This window comes from Micropterus salmoides, unplaced genomic scaffold, assembly GCF_014851395.1.
Source record: "Micropterus salmoides isolate LMB-PRFRI ecotype aquatic unplaced genomic scaffold, ASM1485139v1 Ms_hic_scaffold_15, whole genome shotgun sequence".
Lineage (NCBI taxonomy): Eukaryota > Metazoa > Chordata > Actinopteri > Centrarchiformes > Centrarchidae > Micropterus > Micropterus salmoides.
This window is the reverse complement of record NW_024040596.1, coordinates 34,406,377-34,428,331: the sequence shown is the minus strand read 5'-3', so window position 1 is coordinate 34,428,331 and position 21,955 is coordinate 34,406,377. Positions and strand designations below refer to the sequence as shown.

Here is a 21,955-nt window from a genome sequence, read left to right as displayed (position 1 = left end):
ATGTTAATTAACTACAGCTGAATTAAAAATGAGAAGCTGCTTCCTGAATGTTTTCAATTGCTAATGAAAAGTGAGGAGAGATAAAATGTTTAAGAAATTAGTTTATTTTAAGTTTCTCACACACACATACACACACACACTTCAGCTGACAGGACTGACTCATGGTGATGTTCAACGTCCACGTCAGAGCTTAATAAATCCAAGTATTATGTTGGCCGAGAACCGGATCCAAAATGGAGCCAGCTACGTGAAGCCATCCCTAACGTGGCTTGTGTTGTCAGTTGTTGACATGTCACACTCTTGACCTCGCCAAAAAAAGCAAACTACTTAGTAGATTAGCCTAGTTCAGCTTGGCTTGGCCTGGCCAGTGAGACCGCACTCTAACCCACTTACTAAATATACTGACAGTGTGGCGTTTACTGTCCTGCACGGTAAACAGACTGTTTACTCACTGACCTACATCCTGGTAGCCTCCATCTTAACGGACGGAGTGTCAAACATGACAAGATGGGGCGTCCTGGTGGAGCAGCCGACGTGTGTGTGTGAAAAACTGAAAGTAAACCAGATGTGTAAAGTGTACATCTTAAGTTACAGCAACATTTTCTGTTTGTGTTTCCACGCTGAGCTGCAGGAGGGATAGTAACATGAAGGGGACTTTTGTACTAAAAGCACTTTGCAAGATAGCCTCTTGATGTGTCTAACTCAGACTGCTGAATGAGGGCTGTTGATTTTGTCCCCCATCACTTTTATTGGATCACAGGCAGCGTAGATAAGAGAAATGATTCCAGTAAGTAAGATCCGTATTCATGTAGAAACCTGACTACTGCAGTGGTGGAGGAAGTATTTAGATCCTTTGCTTAATATATAGAAGTAGAAAAATTAAGTCAGAGAACTCAATACAGAGAAATTACCCCTGTGAGTGTGTATAGTATCTCATGACATACTGCATACTATTATTATATCATTACTTAATTTTAAGCAGCTTTTTATTGTTGAAGTTGGTTGAGGTAGACCAAATTTTTACTAGTAGTACTAGTGGAGTAAATTTACAATATTTCTCAGAAATATAGCTCTAACACTCTAACACTTCCTGTGCTCTTCTTCTCCTATCTCCTTACAATTTGTTTTGTATGAACTGCAGTAGTAGTTCTCTTACTTCTTTCCCTAGGTATTTACCCCGTTGCCATACACACTAACAGCTCTTACTAGTATCTATTGCCACTTTATTTACAGGACAGAGAGTATGTCTGTCTGTCTGTCTGTCTGTCTGTTGGTCTTTGCTGCCCCTGTTGGAGCTCCATGGTGTTACAGTTGAGGAAGAAACCAAGGCACTCCTCCAGATTAACAAGGAGCTTAATGAGGATCTTAATGGGCATTTCTCCTCCTCAGCTGACCTTTGACCTGCGATGACACACACACACACACACATAGTCCTTGCAGTCTCTCCTGATTGGTTTGTCAGTCTAACTGTCTGATTGTCCTTGTGCAGTTCAGCTTCCCCTTCGTGGAGACTCACACTGTGTCTGCGGTGAGGATTCGCCCACGGTCGATGATTGGCTGGTCAGAGGAGGAGAGCGAGGAAGAGGCTGACTCCAAATCCTCGCCCATCATCCAATCAGAGGGGGCGGCCTTCCCCTGGAACATCGACGGAGAGCTGGTGGAGATCGCAAACGAGGTGCTCGTCAGGTATGATGCTCAAAAAATATATACTTATATTTAGAATATTCATAATACTAAAGACTTGTATTTTGCTATTCGTTTGGTCAATAAAACATTTATATAGTTTTAGGACTTAAAAGTAAACAATAAACTGTGTTACGGACATTACATAATTTGTGTACGTGGTGCGTCAGGGTCCACCCACAGCTCATCACTCTGTACGGGGAGGAGGTGGACGAGGCGGAGTCGACCGTCTCCTGCAGCTGCATCTGAGTCCAGCAGAAAAACTCACAGCGCCCTCTCTAGGTCGTTAGTCTTTCTATGGCGATGTGAGCTAATGAAGAGGTTTCATTCAAAGTAGCAAGAACACAAAATAGCTTCCTGTTCATGACACCTACGTTTAAGCTGCATTAATTGATACACTGCTCAAAAAAATACAGGTAAGACTTAAACAACACAATGTAACTCAAAGTCAATCACACTCCTGTGAAATCAAACTGTCCACTTAGGAAGCAACACTGATTGACAATTAATTTCACATGCTGTTGTGCAAATGGAATAGACAGGTGGAAATTATATGCAATTAGCAAGACACCCCCAATAAAGGAGTGGTTCTGCAGGTGGTGACCACAGACCACCTCTCAGTTCCTATGCTCCCTGGCTGATGTTTTGGTTACTTTTGAATGCTGCCGGTGCTTTCACTCTAGTGGTAGCATGAGACGGAGTCTACAACCCACACAAGTGGCTCAGGTAGTGCAGCTCATCCAGGATGGCACATCAATGCGAGCTGTGGCAAGAAGGTTTGCTGTGTCTGTCAGTGTAGTGTCCAGAGCATGGAGGCGCTACCAGGAGACAGGCCAGTACATCAGGAGACGTAGAATCCAATTGAGCACATCTGGGACATCATGTCTCGCTCCATCCACCAACGCCACGTTGCACCACAGACTGTCCAGGAGTTGATGCTTTAGTCCAGGTCTGGGAGGAGATCCCTCAGGAGACCATCCGCCACCTCATCAGGCCCAGGCGTTGTAGGGAGGTCATACAGGCACGTGGAGGCCTCACACACTACTGAGCCTCATTTTGACTTGTTTTAAGGACATTACATCAAAGTTGGATCGGTCTGTAGTGTGGTTTTCCACTTTGATTTTGAGTGTGACTCCAAATCCAGACCTCCATGGGTTGATAAATTTGATTTCCATTGATAATTCTTGTGTAATTTTGTTGTCAGCACATTCAACTATGTAAAGAAAGGAGTATTTAATGAGATTATTTCATTCATTCAGATCTAGAATGTGTTATTTAATGTTCCCTTTATTTTTTGAGCAGTGTACATTTTTAATTGATTACTGCAGCTTTAATAACCAATAAGGTTCCCTGTAAGCCATCTTAAAATGACTAACCAATTGCATGTGCATTATGAAATAAAGGTTTACCACTTCTAGAACCGATTGATGAGGACAAAGATGAATGTTTTATATCCAAATTAATGTTTACATTTTACAATATCACCAGCTCTTCTCAGAGGACTTTAATCTAATTTGTGTTGCCTATTTTTATTTTTATTACAATTTTCATTTTGTTTTATCTTGTCCAGTTTCTGTGGCAAAGATTCATCTGTGTTTAGTTTGTTGAAACTATAAACACGTGATGTAAAAATGTTGCTGCAACACAAGCAGAATCGGACTTAATGTGTCCAAAGACTGTAAAAGTTTTATATTTTGAAATAACTGTTTTTACCTAATATGGCTATTTTTATTCAGAAACTTTTAAGCTTTTGTACTGAGAAAATGCAGATTTTTAGAGTAACAGCTGTGATCATGATGAGAAAAAAAGTAGAAGTACAAGTTGTTGTTTTAAATAGAAAATCCTATATTTTAATAGAAAAGTGTTGATAAAAGCAGTGAGACTCTCCAGTGCTGAACAACTTTACATAAACATAATAAAACTAATTTATTAAAATATTAAAAACATCTCTCTGTGTGATGTACTTTTATACTAAATACATAAACAGAAGTGAAGGTAGCAGCAGTTTTAAATGTCTGTTTTCACAAAATACAGACAGTAAAACAACGCTGAATATTTTAAATACTTTAAACATTTGTTTTTCAACCCTGTGGCTCAATTTGTTCCTGGCTCTGCCACCTGTCTGTTACCCAACAAGTTGCATCTTTACTGCTATCAGGTTGACCTAAGAATTTGGTGCTTTATTCAAACCATTGTGTCAACAAAGACAGTACACCTGAGTTCACCTGAACCAGGTGAACTGAGATCAGTTCTTGTGAAACTGTGGTATGCACATGTGGTTCAAATGTACTTATTTAATTAGTAATGTACAGCATCTTTGAGTTTCTTGAAAAGCGCTTTATAAATTAATTATTATTATTGTATATATATTTATGTGGGCACGTCATTATTGCAAGTTCAAAAATATCTCACTGATCACATTCAACTGATCATTCTTACTTATTGTCAAATATCTGTTTTTAGGGAGGATAGTAAAGGAGAAGTGCTCGATTGGCTCCCACCCATACACTGTTCTCAATGTTTCCTGCACACATCAAAATGATTTTCCAGTACATCTCCATAAACTGTTTCCTAACAACAGAGGTAAACACAGCGGACTACAGATGAAAAAAACAGTAAACAAGTGTGAAATCATATCTGACGGGGTAAAGGCTCGGTCACACCAGAAAATAACACAGCAGTCCCAGAAGCTTGGTGATGTAGTGGGTGTTTTCACTCTGATAATTCCTCTGCCTCTGGTTGGCTAACCATAACCCTAACCATAACCAACGGAGGCAATGAGTATTAGTCAATCAGAAGCAGAGTTGTCGAAAATCTGGTGGGAAACAAAATAACGCGTTCTAATCCCTGAAATGCATCTCGAATGAAACAAGGGGCATGGAGAGAGGAGGTACCTGGAGGAAATCACAGGTATAGCCTATGTAGAGGTTTTTTAAGGGATGGCATCGCCCCTTCAGTGTGAATCTGTTAATTAATTGGGCTATTGGGAAAACAGCTTTACTATAATATAAAAACTTGTAATGTAATTAGCAAAAACACCTGTGGAAAGAGTGGCTCTAATGTTATTCATGTTTAATTAAAAATATTAGGTGTGTAGAATCTGAATCAACTTATTGACGGTCAGCAATGTCAAGGCAGCTTCCTATTGGTCAAATCCGTGTGTCTAAGTTCATAAATGTTTAGCGCCTTGGTAGTTGAACGGTGGGTGACCTTTGTGACTCCACGGAAATCTAGTGATTCTGACATGAAATTTCACTGTTTTAAACGCTGGTGTGACTGGGCCTTCAGAGGGAAAAGAACTCAAAACAACAAATCCCAGGGTAAAAACAGGCAAACACAGTGGTGGCGTTCGGCTTCCATTAAAAGACCCGTGCTGATTGTTTTCTATGTAAGTCCTATACCAGCACATCCCGACAGCCATCGATCGACTACCTTTTCTGTCTGCACAGCATCCACTGTGTTCTACGGACGTCCTATGGTACAACACAGCCCCAGTGCATTAAGTGTTGCTCAACAAAAACTTAGAAAGATAATGTACACAGACAAAACGATTTTCCAGAGAGTCATGAGCCAATCAGGCCAGGGGCACCTTCAATCTGAAGACAGTATGCACTGTTTTGCTAAGGTTTTGGGGGTTGAATGACTGGTTGCCTCAAAATGGTGCGAAACAGGCTTTGGTAGGTGTGTCAAGTGTTACTCAGCAGTGGCGTGTATATAAACTCCACCGTATTAAAAAGGCAGTGCAGTGTGCTTGCATAACACAACAGGGTGGTCAACTCACCACCGTTTCCATTTGAATAAACATTTAGCTATGTTTTGTCAGGGCTGAACGTGGCCCAGGTTTCAATCCTCTGAGATCAAACCTTCAGTTTGTGTCCTATTAAAAGACTCATCAATAACAGTGTCATAGATGATCCCAGGAAGCCCCGAGGCCTTCTAATAGGATTTGGATGAAGATTTGATTGTTTCCGGTTCTCTTTTTATTGATCCTCCATGCATCGCTGCAAGTCTTGTGAAGGCACATCAGGCAAAATAGTTTAAAATGTCAGATTTGTGTGTGTTCAGGAGGTGTTCACATTTTATCATTTATCGTCCATCACACTCAACACAGGTCTGCGTGAGTGTGGCCATCTGACACAGTCTAGACAGACTTCATTGGCCGATCCCATTCAGCAGAAGTATTTTCTACTGTTTTAGAGAAACAGTTGCCATATTTTCATACACGGCGCTCCATCCATCAGCACATATGTCTCATTAAAACTGTTGCACAGTCACAGTGTGAACTCCACCCTAAGGTCAGAGGTCAGGGGTTAGGAAGTGCTCTCCCTTTTGTCGAGTTTAGGAACATAGTCCCAGCTGTCCCTGTTGAACTCCTCTTTCTTCTTCTCAAATTCCCTCTTAAAGAAACCAGCCTGAGAGACACACAGGTGGACAAACAAAAAGACAGGGACAGATATTTAAAAATAATGTCTGTGTTGCTACTACAACCATTATATTGTGATTGACTGCACTTTATCAGTACTATTATTTAGCATTATATTGCACTTTACTGTAGTTTATCTGCACATTATATTGTGATATACTGAAACATTTGCAGCACAAGGTGTCCATCAGAGAGCAAATTTATTCTTCAATTATTAAATGTCATAATATCAAAGATATTTGTTTATGATGGGTGTTTATGTAAAAATCAAAAAACAATATAGAATATTTACCTTCCACAGACACCAGATGAGAGCAGACAGGATCATCAAACCCAAAACTAAACTGACAACGATGATGAAGACCTTCACTGCTGTTGAGGGTTTCTGGGTAAAAAGAGCTTCCACCACCACCTGGAAATGTACCACAAACAATATATGATTGTTAGTAAGACCAAAAATATACAATATATAACAGTACAGTAAGATTACTTTGTTAACATTCAACTACGACTCCCATAAGGCTTTGATTGAACACTTAATGTGAGAAACTAATTTCAAGGTTGAACCTTCGATGAGGAGAGAGCTGATGATGATGATGATGATGATGATGATGATGATGATGGTCTACTTTGACTCACTCTACAGTGTTGTTGGTTCTTGGCTGTGAGTGGTGTCAAGGTGTTTTTACCTGTGTTACTGGTTGATCGAGGATGAGGACAGTGTGAGGACTTTCTCTGGGATTTGACATCAATGCTGTGCTCTCCAACCTCATGATACCATGCCGACCCTGAGTCAGAGACACACAGACAGACATCAGATGTTTCTCTAAATGTAAAGCAGCCTGGCTGTTTCATTCGAGCAGAAAAAAGACATGCGAATAAATTGATAAATATACTTCAATAATAATAAAATAATAAATATGATATATGGTATCTGTATTTGAAAAGAAGTGGTGGAACAAGTACTCTTTTACTTAGCAATACCACAGTGTAGAACTCAGTTACATTAAATACAAAATATAGTTAAAGTACCAAAAGTAACCATACTCATTATGGGGCATGTCCCACTTTATAATAACGTGTTATTGGATTATGACGATGCATTAATGTGCACATCACTTTAATGTTGCAGCTGATAAAAGGTGGAGCTAAATACTTTATACTGAGCTGGGTAACTTGTGAATGTCCTCCCACGTCGTTCAACTTCTTAAAAAAGTTTAAAGGACTGATTGAGGCTTTTACTATCGCGCGGCAGCAGGAAGTGTTGAGTTATATAGGAAGTGTTGGTCATCTTAACTTCGTTTCAACTCAAGGTTTTCTCTAAAATATTTCTACACGCTGCGTAGTAAAAGCAGCACGTTAGCAGCTGTAGCAGCGTCAATGCTCTGTCTGTGTCTATATGAGTCTGAGTAAAAACAGTAATCTGTGTGTGTGTGTGTGTGTGTTACCGGCGCTTGCAGTAGTACAGCAGGGTTCAGTCTGATCTCCAGTTTGATAATGGCATCTCTTCCCACCTCCAGCGTACCGAGACGACACACCAACCGCTCACACACCTCATCACCACGGCCGCAAAACTGCACACACACGTAGAAAGCGACTGAAGTTCACACACTTTAGGTCAGTGCGTAGTTCTGGGTGGCGGAGTGATGAATGTTCAACTACAACTCACTAGCCACACTAGCAGTGCAGCTGTGGCGATGGCAGTATTGGTTGTTCCACCACTTTGGTCCAGCCTGAAATTTCTCAACATGTATTGGAAGGATTGGCACAAGATTTTCAAGACATTCATGGTCCCCAGATTATGCATTCTGCTGACTTTTGTGTTCCTCTGATGATTCCTCTGGTGCCACCATGAATTTGGCAGATGGTTTTCAGTAAAAAAAAAAAAAAAAAAGACATTCCCATCACCCTCAGTTGTACTTTGTGTTTACTGTTAGTTAGCAAATGTTAGCATGCTAATGTGCTAAACTAAAATGGTGAACAGGGCAAACAGTTTTTTTTTAACATCAGCATGTTAGCATTCTCATTGTCATAATGTTTGCATGCTGAAGTTAGCATGTGGCTCAAAGCACCGCTGTGTAGTACAAGTACAAGTACAACCTCACATCTCTCAAGAGTCTAACTTTGTCATGGCTGCAGACTGTTGAGAGACATTTCAACTGAAAACTTTTAAGGAAATGCTGGAGGATCACCAAAGTCATTAGTGTTTATCCTCTGGGGACCATGCATGTCTGGATGACATTTCAAGGTAATCCATCCAGTAGTTACGATATTTCAGTCTGGACCAAAGTGGTGGACCAACGGACAGACAGATAGACTGTAGTCACCATGCAAGGCTATTAAAGAAAATACTTTTCACTGCAGACTAGAATAGTTCTTCAACTTTAAATGTTTGTAGTGAACTTTCTTTTCAACAATAACCTCACTGATAAATCACATTTTCCCGCTACTTTATGTGAACGGCTAAATTCTACTCTGCCCACGAACCACAAGAGTTCAAAAGGTCAACATTAAGCGCCTGATTGTGGACAAATAAAATAGCCTGTTTCTGTAGGTTCCTTTCTGCACCATCATGTATTGTTAAGTTACCAATCACGCTCTAGGCCAATCAGGGAACTGTATATAGTTTTTCCAGAGTTACGCTGTGTAGCAGTGTGTTGCTGCTCTCTGATTGAATGTTTCTTGTGTTGTACCGTTGGCTTTTTAATCAATGAAGCAGTTTCTTAGCATTTGATTGAGTGATTCAACTGCCCGTTGTGTGTTATGTGTGAGCTTTGCATAAGAAGATGCTGAGAAAATGAATGTGTAGGGCTGTTTTTACTGTGTGCGTGTACCATTCTGCGGGTAGTGGTGGAGGAGAAGAAGAAGATAAGCTGTTTGATGAAGGAAGCTTCAGGGACATCACAGTCCTCGATGACTGAAACAGTTGTGTCACTGATCGAACACATACCGTGAGACGTCTGCAGAGAGGGAAAGCATATATTAATAATAATAATAATCCTTATTTGTAGAGCACTTTTCAAAAACAAGTTACAAAGTGATTTAACAAGTGTAAAGACAATAATACCCAAGAGACAATAATACAAAAAACAATACAAGATAAAAGCATGAAAACATTGAAAAGACTAAAATACAGATAAATATAAAATTAGTAAAATACAAAAAATAAAAGGGATAAAATAAAGTCAAATATGATCAGGAAAGGCTCTCAAGTATGTTTTAAGAAGGGACTTAATAACACACTACCTCTACTGCGACTTCAACCACCACTGCTACCATTACCCAATCAGCAACCACCATGGCCATGTGTTGATGACAAAGCATAAGTATCTTAAATAAAACTGCCAAAAACCTTAAATCTGGACAGATTACATTTTGATCAGATAGTTCCAGGTTTAGATACATTCTTTTGCCAGTATTAAAGTACTTTATTAAATTGAGAAAGTTCTTGTTGAAAATTAATTTTCCCTAAGAGTTAATAAAGAATTATTTAACATTTAAAAACTGTGGTTTCTTTTGTTAAATGAAAAAAAAAAAAGGTTTTAAAGAAAAGCATGTTTATATTTATCAAAGAAATATATTTAAACATGTTGCAGTTCCTCTAATGGCCACTGGATGCTGCTCTAAAGAAATTCTGACATTTCTGTTTTCGTTTTCAAGTGAACGGGAAAATCCTCTGTTTCTCTCTAGAAATAAAAAGTCACTTCATTTTGTTCTACAACAACTTCCAGTCTCAGTAAATAATTTCACTTCTTCTAATGCGAGCCTGAGTGACTATTTTCAGAATTGATTACATTAAAGTGAAATAAGGGGTATTCAGGGTCCTGTTAAAATGCCACAATGGCCAAGTCTACCCAGCTCCAGCCCGCAGACGTGACTGAAAGTGAAGGAAGTTTAACTTCCAAATATGGTTTGTCCCAGAAGACACCGCGCACAAAACGTGATGACGTTAATCTTGGCCCATGTACAGTATATCCTTTAGCTGCGGTTAGATTTACGTTAACGTTTACGTTGAATTTGCGACAAAAATTTTTAATTTTAATAAGACAAGATTGATATTTATTGTAAAAGACTATATTTTGAACTAAAAAATGATATGGTCTAAGAATAGTAAAGCGATTAAACAGTTAAAATGTGTAAATGTTGTTATATATAAAAAATATATAAAATTATTATTATAATTAATTATTATGATGTTATTTAACGGCTCTGGTTTTGGCTAAAGATCTTTGTGTGAGATTAATTCAAGATTAAATATAGAGAAGAAAACATCCAATGGTTTTTTTACCTTGTTTTCCTAAGCCAACTTTTTGAAAGTTAGACTGTATGTTGTTGTGGTTCAAAGGCAGCAGGAGGGCCAGTAAATGAGAGTTTTGACGTTTTGATCTATGGTTTTGACACTCTTTGATCCCACCACGCGGTCACATGGTTCATGTAGCTCTCCAAACAATAACAAGGAATTATATTATTAGTATACTATACTATATAATTATAGTATAATGAATGTAATGTACTATATAATTATAGTATAGTAAATATTAACGCATAATGTACATCTTATCTTATTTAACGGCTCTGCATGGGCCGCGTGGCCGAGGTAAACATTTTGTGCACGGTGGCTTCTGTGACGAACCATATTTGAAAGTTGTCTGCAGGCTACAGCTGGACCCTTCTCATAATGACAGGTGTTTCAGCCTGTTACACCTCTGCCATTGTTTTTGCTGGTAGCTTGTCCCGTCTCAGCAGCACCTCAGGCACCAGCCCTCTTTAACTAAATTAGGTTTCTCTGGCTACTAACTGACAAAGATGGACGAGCAAATGTATCTTCAGAAACCTGTGAGATACTACAAAAAGTTTTTAAACTGACTGTGCTACTTCTACTTCTGTCACTACTACTGATGCTAGTCTTGGATGTACCTGCCAGTCGACCACCTGCAGCAGTCTGTGTCGGTAAGGTGCGAGGATCTTCGGTAGAGCAATGTCAACTACAGTATCCACAGACCTGCTGGGACCAGAGTTCAACACCTGCATACAAACAAAATAACAGATACACCAGGTCAGAAGAGACTTTTTTGTCTCCTGGATTCGCTATTTTGGGGTCTCAGTTCTATGTACAGGGCCAGCTCATAACGTTCACTCACATTGTTTCAAGACTTTGTATGTGAACACACCTGAAGGAACTTCTGAACCAGACTTACCTTGTAAGTGTAGTTGAATCTTTCAGCGTAGCACTCAGTTGGAGTCAAGTCTTCGTCTCCAAACACAAATGAGGTGGGAGTCACAAAACTGAAAGACAGACAGACATCAGTGGCAGCTAGTTATGATTTACCTGAGTGGGGCTTCAGGCAATGAGGACTTTTGCTTACACACTAAAAATGTTGTTGTGTAGCTTGGCGCACTAAGCTTCAAATCCAACTACAGTTACATTTACTGAGCTGAATCAGAAACACACTCCATCCAATAATTCAAAATAGATATTTAATCCAACTGTCTTCACTGAGCAGAAAGATCTTCTAGAAAACAAACAAAAAAAACTTCAAATTCAACATACCGTAAAACTTTGATTAATAGCCTGGGCTCTTATTTGCTAATATCACTGATTTGATCCTGCCTATATTTGGAACAGGCGTCCATATGGGACAGGCCTTTAATTCCTTTTGCACAAAACTGAAACTACTATGAAACAGTTTATTTATTTCAAACAGAATAATACTTGTATAAAACATATCCAATAATATCAAATACACTCATTTTATCTAGCGCCAACATGCGCTTTTATTTTGAAGTAACATCACGAAAACAACAGGGTGCAGGATGAGAGAAGTTAGCAGACAGAGAGCGATGGACTTCACATAACAGGATTCACTCATTATGGATAAATTTTTATGAAAAGCTGTTTGGATTCTTTTGATGGGTGGACCCTTACAGACTAAAGGAATATAAATAATGCGTAACATGTCCATACTGACATGTTGATCATATGTTTAAACAACATATGTTAATATTTGTATTAACGATCTAAGCAGCTCAGAAGCAGCTAAAGCGGGCGACCCCGCAGGGTTTAAGAGGTTTTATACATCCAAAGAACTTCTATAAAAACCAGACCAGGCGTTTAATGGGGACCTGCGTTTATTTGTCAAAATGTCTTCCAACACCTGGCCAGTAAAGAAGATAGGCAGCTATTTGGGACTCGGCTATTAATTGAGGTTTTACGGTTAATGAAATACATTCATTCCTGTTTGTCAAATTAGAATTTTAGTCTTAACTTGGTTGTAATGCAGCAGTGACAAAATTCAGTTTAGCCTACTTGCTATACTTCTTTTTTGTCATGATGTCGCCATCTGTTGGACTGGACAAGTGGAGCTGGCAACTGCTAATATTGTGGTAATGTACAGTCCATTAGGTATTTCCTACTGTCTACTACGACTACATGTAAACAGGAAGAAGTTGAATAAAGCCGGAGCCAAAACAACTGGAATGTGTCCCCCTCATATCAATAACACAAGTATTACACCTAAAATAAAACTTTAATTCTTTACAGAGTGATCATAACTTTTACATGTTCATGATCCTGTCAAAGCACTGAGGTCGTCCGATCAGATGCTCCTCGATGTGCCCAAATCCAGGTTAAAAAAATAAAGGTGAGCAAGCCTTTTTTTAGTGGCTGCTCCAAATTTCTAGAATATTTTACTTATTCATACAAGAACTGCTCAGACTGATGAAAATCCTTGCTTAAGACCCACATTTTTCATTGCCTTTCAACTCCAGTTGCGTTTTGACACCTTGACCTTTTCTACTGTCTTTGTTTTAAATAGCTGTTTATGTATCCTGAGCTTTGAAAGCACTTTTGGTCTACTGTTGTTTTCAAATGAGCTATATAAATACATTTGAACTTGAACATAAGAGTCTGCTTCATTAACAATAAGCTAGTTATTAATAGCACAAGAAGTAAAAAAAAAAAAAAACAGGGTCAGTTTCACTTCTGTGGGTTTTAGGGTGTTGTCTTCTGCGTCCTTTTTACGCCCATTTACTTGTATTACTAATGTAATGTAGAAATGTACGCTCACTCACCCGTGGATGTTGACGTTGACTCCATATTTGAGAGGAAGAAGGAGACTGATGGAGTTGTCATGAAGATACTCCTCCCTCTCATAGTTATCACTCAAGAGAAAACAAATTTATATATGTAACCTGCAAACATCTTATCTTTAACTTACAGATGGACATTTAGTTCAATAATGAGTCAAGTTTATATTGTGCCTCAAATAATTTACCATACAAACAGGTTTTTGTGCACTGTGGATGAAAATATTCTTCAAAGTTAGTTCCTTAGCTTTTTATACTTAAGTTTATGTTACTGTGAATGCTTCTATTATTTGTCATTACTTCAAATTGTAACTTATATAAAGGTTTTGAGGACTTTCTTCACCTCTGGAGATGAGAGGAGTAGGGTGTCCTTACCTGCTGGTGTTGACGTGAATGATGATGTCACCAGGTGTGCTGTTCTGGTTAACATCCAATAGGAAGCTGATATTCAACTACAACAAGAAGGACGGTTTTTAGTTTTCTTATACATCTGTTTTAATGTCTGACAGCTGCAGGAAGATCAATCTGATTCCCCACTCTCATTTTCACATTCCCCCTTTTATTCATTTATTTTTATTCATCTTGATCTTTTGAGTTGAACTGTGTTCATATTTAAACTATAGCCTAAACTTTCACATGTTTAAGGAAGTTCCACCTTAAAACTGCTGCTCTGTCTTTTTCCACAGAGGAACTAAGACATTTCAACATTATGTTTCACAATATTTATTTTGGAAAACAACTAAGACAAAGGAAATACAGCAAACATCTGCTGATTACACAAAAGCTGGAGCAAAAAGCACAGTCACGCTGGATCTGACCTTTAACCTCTGGACTACAGGGCGTATTGAGTAGGACTCTACGGATGACAATACCAGTCTGCTTGGCCATTAATTCATGGTTCCCACACCATTAATCCTAATGATTTTCGTGATCCTCTGACTTTTCATCTACCGCCACAATGAGTGTCTCAGCAACTACTGAATGGATAGCCATTAAATTTGGTTTGGACGTTCATGTCCTCATTCATGAATTATAATCTTTTTGGTGATCCTCTGACCAGGTCAAAAATTAATTTGTCTAATTATTTGGTTTATGACTTAATACCTGCAGAATTAATACTATTCCCATCTGCATAAGCTATTTTTTTGTGTTTTGTTCTAATTAGCTAATTTTAGCATGCTAAAACACTAACGATGGCTACCATGATAAACACTACCTGCTACACATCTGCATGTTAGCATGCTGATGTTAGCATTTAGCATAAAGCACCGCTGCACTTAGGTGCAGCCTCACAGAGCGGATAGCGTAACTGTAGACTCTTAGTTTGTTATAAAACAGTTTTAATAACACTGTGATTGACTTAGCCTTACCTGAGCGTGGGCTGAGAGGAGGTGGCTGGTGATGCTACAGTTAACGCTTGTCATTGTACTGCTGGCTTCCTGTGTAATTTCACAAGTGACCACGTTGTCCTCCTGCACACACAGACACGCACAAGAAGGTTTGTTGTGGTTACTTTGTTTAAGGGTTATTTGTGTTGTTAAATGCTTATAATTTTCATGAAATCCCACTGACACTGTTTATGGTAGGGTTTTTCAGCAAAAGCATGTCACACACCATGAGCTTGTGTGGTTGCACAGTAAACTGATACACCAGTTTCTCTTTTGTTGTAAGATTCTGCTCTATATGTGTTTTCTGTAGCATTAAACCACACACCACTCGCCAAATCAACCAAGATTGAAATCTTAATGGTTATAACGTTAAAATTACCAAAGATTTCCTCAAGATGCCCAATCAGCATAACATAAACTCACATTCTGCAGAACTTTAATGTAGTGGATGTTTTTGGGGAAACGCAGCGTCAGTCGCGGCAGGAAGGCGTCGTCTCCAGAGTTCAGCAGCAAGGTTTTCAACATGATGGTCTGTCCAGAGCCAAGAGCAAAGTACTGCTGCTGACTGATGACAAACAACGAGATAAACAACAACAACATTGTTGTTTCAGTCAGAACCAACATCAAAATACAACTGCTGACTAATGACAACAAAGGCCTTGGTGACAGAAATGATTTTAACACTTACTGCTATAGAAACATTTCCCTGAAAAGAAAATGATACACTTTTGCTTACTTTGCTGTACTGTCAATAAGTTTGACATCGTACCAACAAAAAATTACAGGCTATGGTCACTAACAGCACTGCTAAGATTTTTATTACTATACTAAAATTATTGAGTGAATGCTGAGAGTGATACCACTCTCGTGTCTGTACGTTGAATATGAAGCTGCTGCCAGCAGACAGTTAGCTTTGTTTAGCACAATGAGTGGAAAGTGCTAACCTGGCACAGTCCATAGTTTAAAAATGCAGCACCTCTGATGCTACATTACATCACATTTGTTTAAACATACATAAACAGAAATGTAAAAACAACAATCTGCGGTTTTAGTCTGTGTATTTTTTTACTTTGGCCCAAGCCAGGCCAGCTGTTTCCCCTGTTTCCAGTGTTTATGCTAAGCTAGGCTAACCATGTCCTGACTCCAGCTCCATGCTCCACACACACAATCCTCTCTTCTCACTCTTGTCAAAAAGTCAATAGTGTATGTTGTGTGTGTGTGTGTGTGTGTGTGTGTGTGTGTGTGTGTGTGTGTGTGTGTGTGTGTTCTTACTGTGGCAGCACTAGTTGAGCAGAGAGCTGCATGTTGGTCGAACAGTTTACCAGAGAACAGGAACGAGCAAACCAAGTCTGACAGAGTGAGAGAGACAGTAATCAGTGATAATGTTGAACTGAGCAGTCATAATTTTCCACTTCAAGAACTGTGACCTCTGACCCCTGACCTCCGCCTCACAGCTGATGAATAATGTCCTGATAAGTAACTCCAGCTTTAAATTCCTACATGTTAACTCTTCCTGCTCTGTTTTTATGAGTCAGTGGGACATGGGGTGGAGATGAACTGACTGATGGTGGGTAATGTGCTGCAGATAATATGTGGCAGCTGTAAACACAGAAAGTCATTATCAGTGTGTGTGGAGGATCTGGCATCAGATTAGCAGATTCTTTAGGCAACTAGTTGGTTTTAGCCACAGTCTGTAGTTAGTTGGTGTTAGCACTAGTTGATCTAGTTGTTTTTTGCCCTAGTACCTGGTTGGTGTTAGCATTAGCCTGAACCTGGTTAATGTTAGCATTAGCCTGTACCTAGTTAGTAATAGCACTCACTGGTACCCAGTTGTTTTAGCACTGGTAACCAATTGGTGTTAGCCTTAGTTTGTACCTGGTTGGTTTGCACTAGCCTCTAGCTAGCTGGTAATAGCACTCGATGGTACCTAGTTTTTTTAGCACTGGTACCCAGTTGGCATTAGCACTGGTGTTTACCTGGTTGGTGATTGTGTTCTGGTGTCCTGCGCTCTGTTGCAGAATGGGTTTTAATGGTGGGAAAGTTTTGGAAGAGGCTCTGTGGGGATTTGTTTCTTTGTGACTGTAGGAAACCTCAAACTGGACTGGAGTAAAAATGTCCCTCACATCTTTCTGTAGGAGAAAGAAACAGGTACATCGAAGAGACGAGCAAATACAATAAAATGTTATTACTCCCATATTAAACTTATTCACTGTATGTTTTTTAGCATGTGTGTGAGTGTGTTACCCTTTGGTAAGCCACGTGTGTTGAACAAGTGAGCTGGCCGTGTCGTGCCCTCACACGCCCCCTCGTGCTATTGGATGACCCGTTACCATGGAAAAAGAAACGATGAGGGAAGGATGGTTTATGGAGGAGGTCAGAGGTCAAATTATATTGAAGATCTGAAGAAGAGAGGAACAATCTTAAATATCAGTAGGTAAGTTGTAGACACTTGTAACATTTAAAGTAACATACTGTTTGAAAATATGAAGTTTGTAAGCAGCCAAATGACAGACCCTTCTTCTTTAAATCTGCCATTGTTATCATTGTAAACTGCATATCTGCTGTATAAGAATTTAAGGCTAAGGGGGGTGGGACTTGTTAGTCCAGTGATCTTAAACATCAACAGGTTGGGTGTAAAGTTGTATAAAAGGTCAGATTGAACCTATAAACTTAAATACTCAACAGTTTGGTTTACATTACCTATCATTCCTTTGAAATGTCTGGACCTGACACTGAAGCAGACAGTAACATTGAAGCAGACAGTCTTGTGTTCTCGGCACAGCGCCACCCGCTGGTCAATATGCTCAGGCAGAGTCAGAAACGCCTTCACCTGAATCACTGGACGAGTCCTACAGCACACACGACAAATTCAGAGAAATTATTACAGCATGCCAACTGGACTGAAATACAGTCCAGTTACATGATTCCCTGTTGGAGACTGATTTTACTATTAATTAATATGTATCCTCAAGGCAAAGACTTCCATCCACACTATTTTGAGGCAGATGTTGGGAAACCTTTGCGTATCTTATTGTGGGATGCCCTGTTTCACTTGCTGTATCATCTCTTTTCAAATTTAGCTAAAATAAGGAGTCTTTGTTCCTGTACACGTCTATGAAATGAGACAGAACAGCTGGAACACTTTCTAGGTCCTGTTGAAGAAAGCTTCAGTGTGGTTTTACCTGAGCACCACGGCCGAGTCTGAGAGGAATGCACCAACCGCCACATCTGCAGAGAGAAACAGACTTTAACCTTGATGAAAGAAGATCTAATGAGAACACAAATGTACAATATGAACACGGTTGTTGTGACATTTACCCTGGTAGCCGTTATCATCTATGTCAATGCCAGAGCTCAGCGACTGGCCGAACATCCTGAGGTCACGACCCAGGGTGGATCCTGTAATCCTCTGAAAACACACACACACACACACACACACACACACACACACCATGTTGGATCTGAATGTGTCTCCTCACCACTATCTGTGCTGTTTCATCTTCAGACTCAAGATGAAGCAGCATCTTCCTCTTAATAATAATTAAGTATGAGGATGATCTTTTAAGTTGCCTGAAAAAGCACCATATTGTCCTCACACTGCCTGCCATATAACAGCCTAAGTGTAGTAATAAAACAGTTTCACGATGTCTAACGTGGCACTTGGTTTGATAGAAATGGCAGGTGAAACAGTAGTGGACGCAGCCAAGAACTGTTACGATGGTTCGGAATTGATCAGTCTTAAAGGAATAGTTAATTTTGTCTTGTTTTGTCCTGTGTTTGCTTTGACTACATTGCGGTCCCTAAACTTTTAGATCTATGCTACTTTGCTCAACATTGTAAGTAATACTGATATTTATCTATTCTATTTATTAATGTATTAAAAACTATAGACTCCTATAGGAGATCATAGGAGACTGATCATTGTTAGAGATATCTAATCATTTTAGATCTTGTGAACTGATAGGAATAATACTATGAAAATAAGACCCAACTTGTAATAAGCTGTATTATTGTTCTTATTATTATTTTCTGTATCAGTGTTGGTGTTTGTACCTGAGATGGAGTTGGTGAGATGCTCTCCTTCCTGCCGTTGTAAATGTAGACGGCTCCTTTTAGGTCGTCTTCCTGTGGGGCACCAACTGCCACATCTACATCCACACACACCCACACACACATTTATTACTATCTGTTTTTTAAATATTAAACACTACAGCCAGCTTAGCTTAGCTTAGCAAAAAGACTATAAACGGGGGAAAAGCTAGCCTGGCTCATTTAACAGTAGCAAAATCCTCCTACCGGCACCGCTAAAGCTAACTAATTAACACATCCCATGTGTTTATATGCACAAAAAAAACGTTTTGCAGGTGGTTACTATATGAGTGAGGACTCGTGCTGTCTCCATTCACTAATCCATCAGCCCAATCTCGGCCTTTCACCAACACATAGATCTTCTTCCTGCCAGGCATCCACTGATTTATGTTGACATTTTCAGAGACTTGAAACTTTCTGTAGATTGTTAATAGATTGTTAATCGATCCTTTTGGAGGTCAGGTCCAAATTTCCTGGATGTGTGTTAGAGAGGGGTTTGGACTTATGACCTCAGCATTTCTAAAAAGCCCAGCTATGGTGCCGCTGTTCAGAAAATGTTCAGCAAGATGAAAGTAGTAGCATGCTTAGTACATAAACATGCGAAAACACCAGCATGGTCCTTTAATATTTAACCTGAGTCCTTTGAAGATGTGAGGGTCTGCAGTCAAACTGTGTTTTTTTTTTTTACAAAGAGAGCTACTGGAACACACACACACACCCACACAGTCTTTTATCTAGCTGTGGCAGATTAGATTAGAAGGCAGGTTCAGTTACAGAGCAGCAACTGTTTGTCATTACAGCTTTAATGAACTTAATAACACGCTCCACCCCACACACACACCCCTCACTGCATATGTGTGTGTGCGTGTGTGAGGGTGTGTTAAACTATCAGCAAGTGGCAGTTACTGTTGGTGGTGGGTCAGTTGTGCCCCCGACATTTGTTTTTGGTAGTTGAATATAGTACTACTTCTACTACTGAAGCAGCCGTAGTAATAGTACTGCAGGTTTTTAAAGTAATGTTATTTGTTGTGGTATTAGCAGCAGTGATAGTGGCAGTGGTATTGGCAATATCAAAAGGAATAGTAGCATTTGCAGTAGTTATTGGTAGCATCAGAAGAATTATTAGACAGATTCAGGACTATTTACAGTAGCAATATTATTAGTAGTAGTATGTGCAGTAGCAGAAAGTATTGGTAATATCAGAAGAACTTGTAGTATTATATTAATATGTAATTATAGTAGCAGCATTTGTTTGTAATATCAGAAGTACTAGAAGGAGTGTTGCTGTACTATTAGCAGTACTACTAGTTATGGTGTTTGCACTAATATTAGCAGCAGTAGTATTTGCAGTTGTACAGTAGTTGTAAATAATATTTGCGGCAGCAGAATTAGTTATTAGTACTATCAGAGGGAGTACTAGTATCTTGCTTCAGTAGTAGAAGCAGTAGTAATTAATAGTATCAGACATAGTAGAAGATGTATTGCAGTACTATTAACAGTAATGCAGCGGTATTCGCAGCAGTAGTGCTAGTAGTACTGTGTATATGAAGTGGTTTCACCAAAATAAAAGCTGATAGGTCAGGCTTTGCAGGTGTGATCATTACCGGGGTAACCGTCATCGTCCAGGTCTCCCAGGTCAGCAATGGTACTTCCAAACCGGGCGGCGTAGGCATTGCTGCCAGTCAGCTGAAACTCCGCTTCCATCAGCTTCCCCTGAGAGAGAGTCAGTTTGTGTTTGGTCGCAGTTTCATTGACATGCGTCAGTCTTCTGTTATTTCCTGTTAGTACAATCTGTTAGTAACAGTAAAGTATGTTTATTTTGTTGTACATCAACTGTAGACAAGGTATACTCTCACATTTAGTATACCGTAAAACTTCAATCAATAGCCGAGTGCCAAATAGCCGCCTACCCCATTTACTGGCCTGGTGTGGGAACACATTATGACAAATAAACGCCTGCCTCAATTTAACGCCTGATCTAGTTTAGATTGTTAATACAAATATTATGCTGTGACGAATGTTATGATCAATATCAGTATGGACATGCTACACATCATTAGATCGGTTAGATTCTCCACAATTCTGTTGTTCAGTTCATTTAAGGGAAACAACAAGCCCCAAAGTCTAATTCTTATAGATTTACTGGTGTAACCTGCCTGGTACAAGAGAGGAAAGGAAAAAAAGTGATGACTACTTACATTTGAAGCGCTCATTAAGACTGCTCGTTAAGCCCAAATGTGTCCGTTCCTTGATTATTTATATTCCTTTAGTCTGTAAGGGTCCAGCCATCAAAAGAATCAAAACAGCTTTTCATAAAAATTAATCCATAATGGGTGAATCCTGTTATGTGAAGTCCATCGCTCTCTGTCTGCTAACTTCTCTCATCCTGCACCCTGTTGTTGTCGTGATGTTACTTCAAAATAAAAGCGCATAAGCTGTCTGTTGGAGCTAGATCAAATGAATGATGTGTATTTGATATTATTTGATCATTTTTATACAAGTATTATTCTGTTTGAAATAAATAAACTGTTTTATAGTAGTTTCGGTTTTGTGCAAAAGGAATTAAAGGCCTGTTCCAAATATAGGTCAATTCAGTGATTTAAGCAAATAAAAGCCCGAGCTAGTATTCAAAGTTTTACGGTATAATAGTACTGAACATAATAGTACTGTCGACCATGTTGGGTCTACAGACAAATCCCAGATTAATATTCACTGCTTTGTGCTAAAATACATAAATTGTGTGTTCGTGTTTATGTGTGTTTTGCTGACCTGGCCCTGGTTGATGTACACATGGACTTTTCCCTCCTCCTGATGACACCTGTTGCCATGGGAGCGCCGACCAACAGATCTGACAAACCATCAGCATTCAGATCCACCACGCAGACACTGGAGCCGAAGTAAGATCCCAGCTACACAAGCACACACGAAGACACACCAGCTAAATGCTAAGTATTCTATTGTTTTGAATGGAGCATGCTAATGCTAAGTGGCTTCTTACCTCTGTTCCGGACACTTTGGAGACGACACGCAGCAAGTTGTTGTCTACTGAGAAGATGAAGACCTGCACAAAGACACTCACGCTCAAACCTCAATCACTGCAACTACATAACACAACATACACTATCATGTATCACAAACCTGAAAGTTATCATAACACCATCAAGAGAAGTGAGGATGAGACTAACTGTAACCAACAACCATTCAGACTTTCAGAGCAGTTACTAAAGAGACAGACAGACAGACAGACAAGTAGACAGCTACAGAGGTAGGTCCTACCTTGCCCTTC

At 39.3% G+C, this 21,955-nt stretch overlaps 1 pseudogene; it reads right to left on the bottom strand.

Annotated features, from left to right (window-relative positions):
- Positions 1-3,507: 3,507 nt before the first annotated feature.
- LOC119903574 overlaps positions 3,508-21,955 on the bottom strand; it is a 26,404-nt pseudogene continuing 7,956 nt past the window's right edge.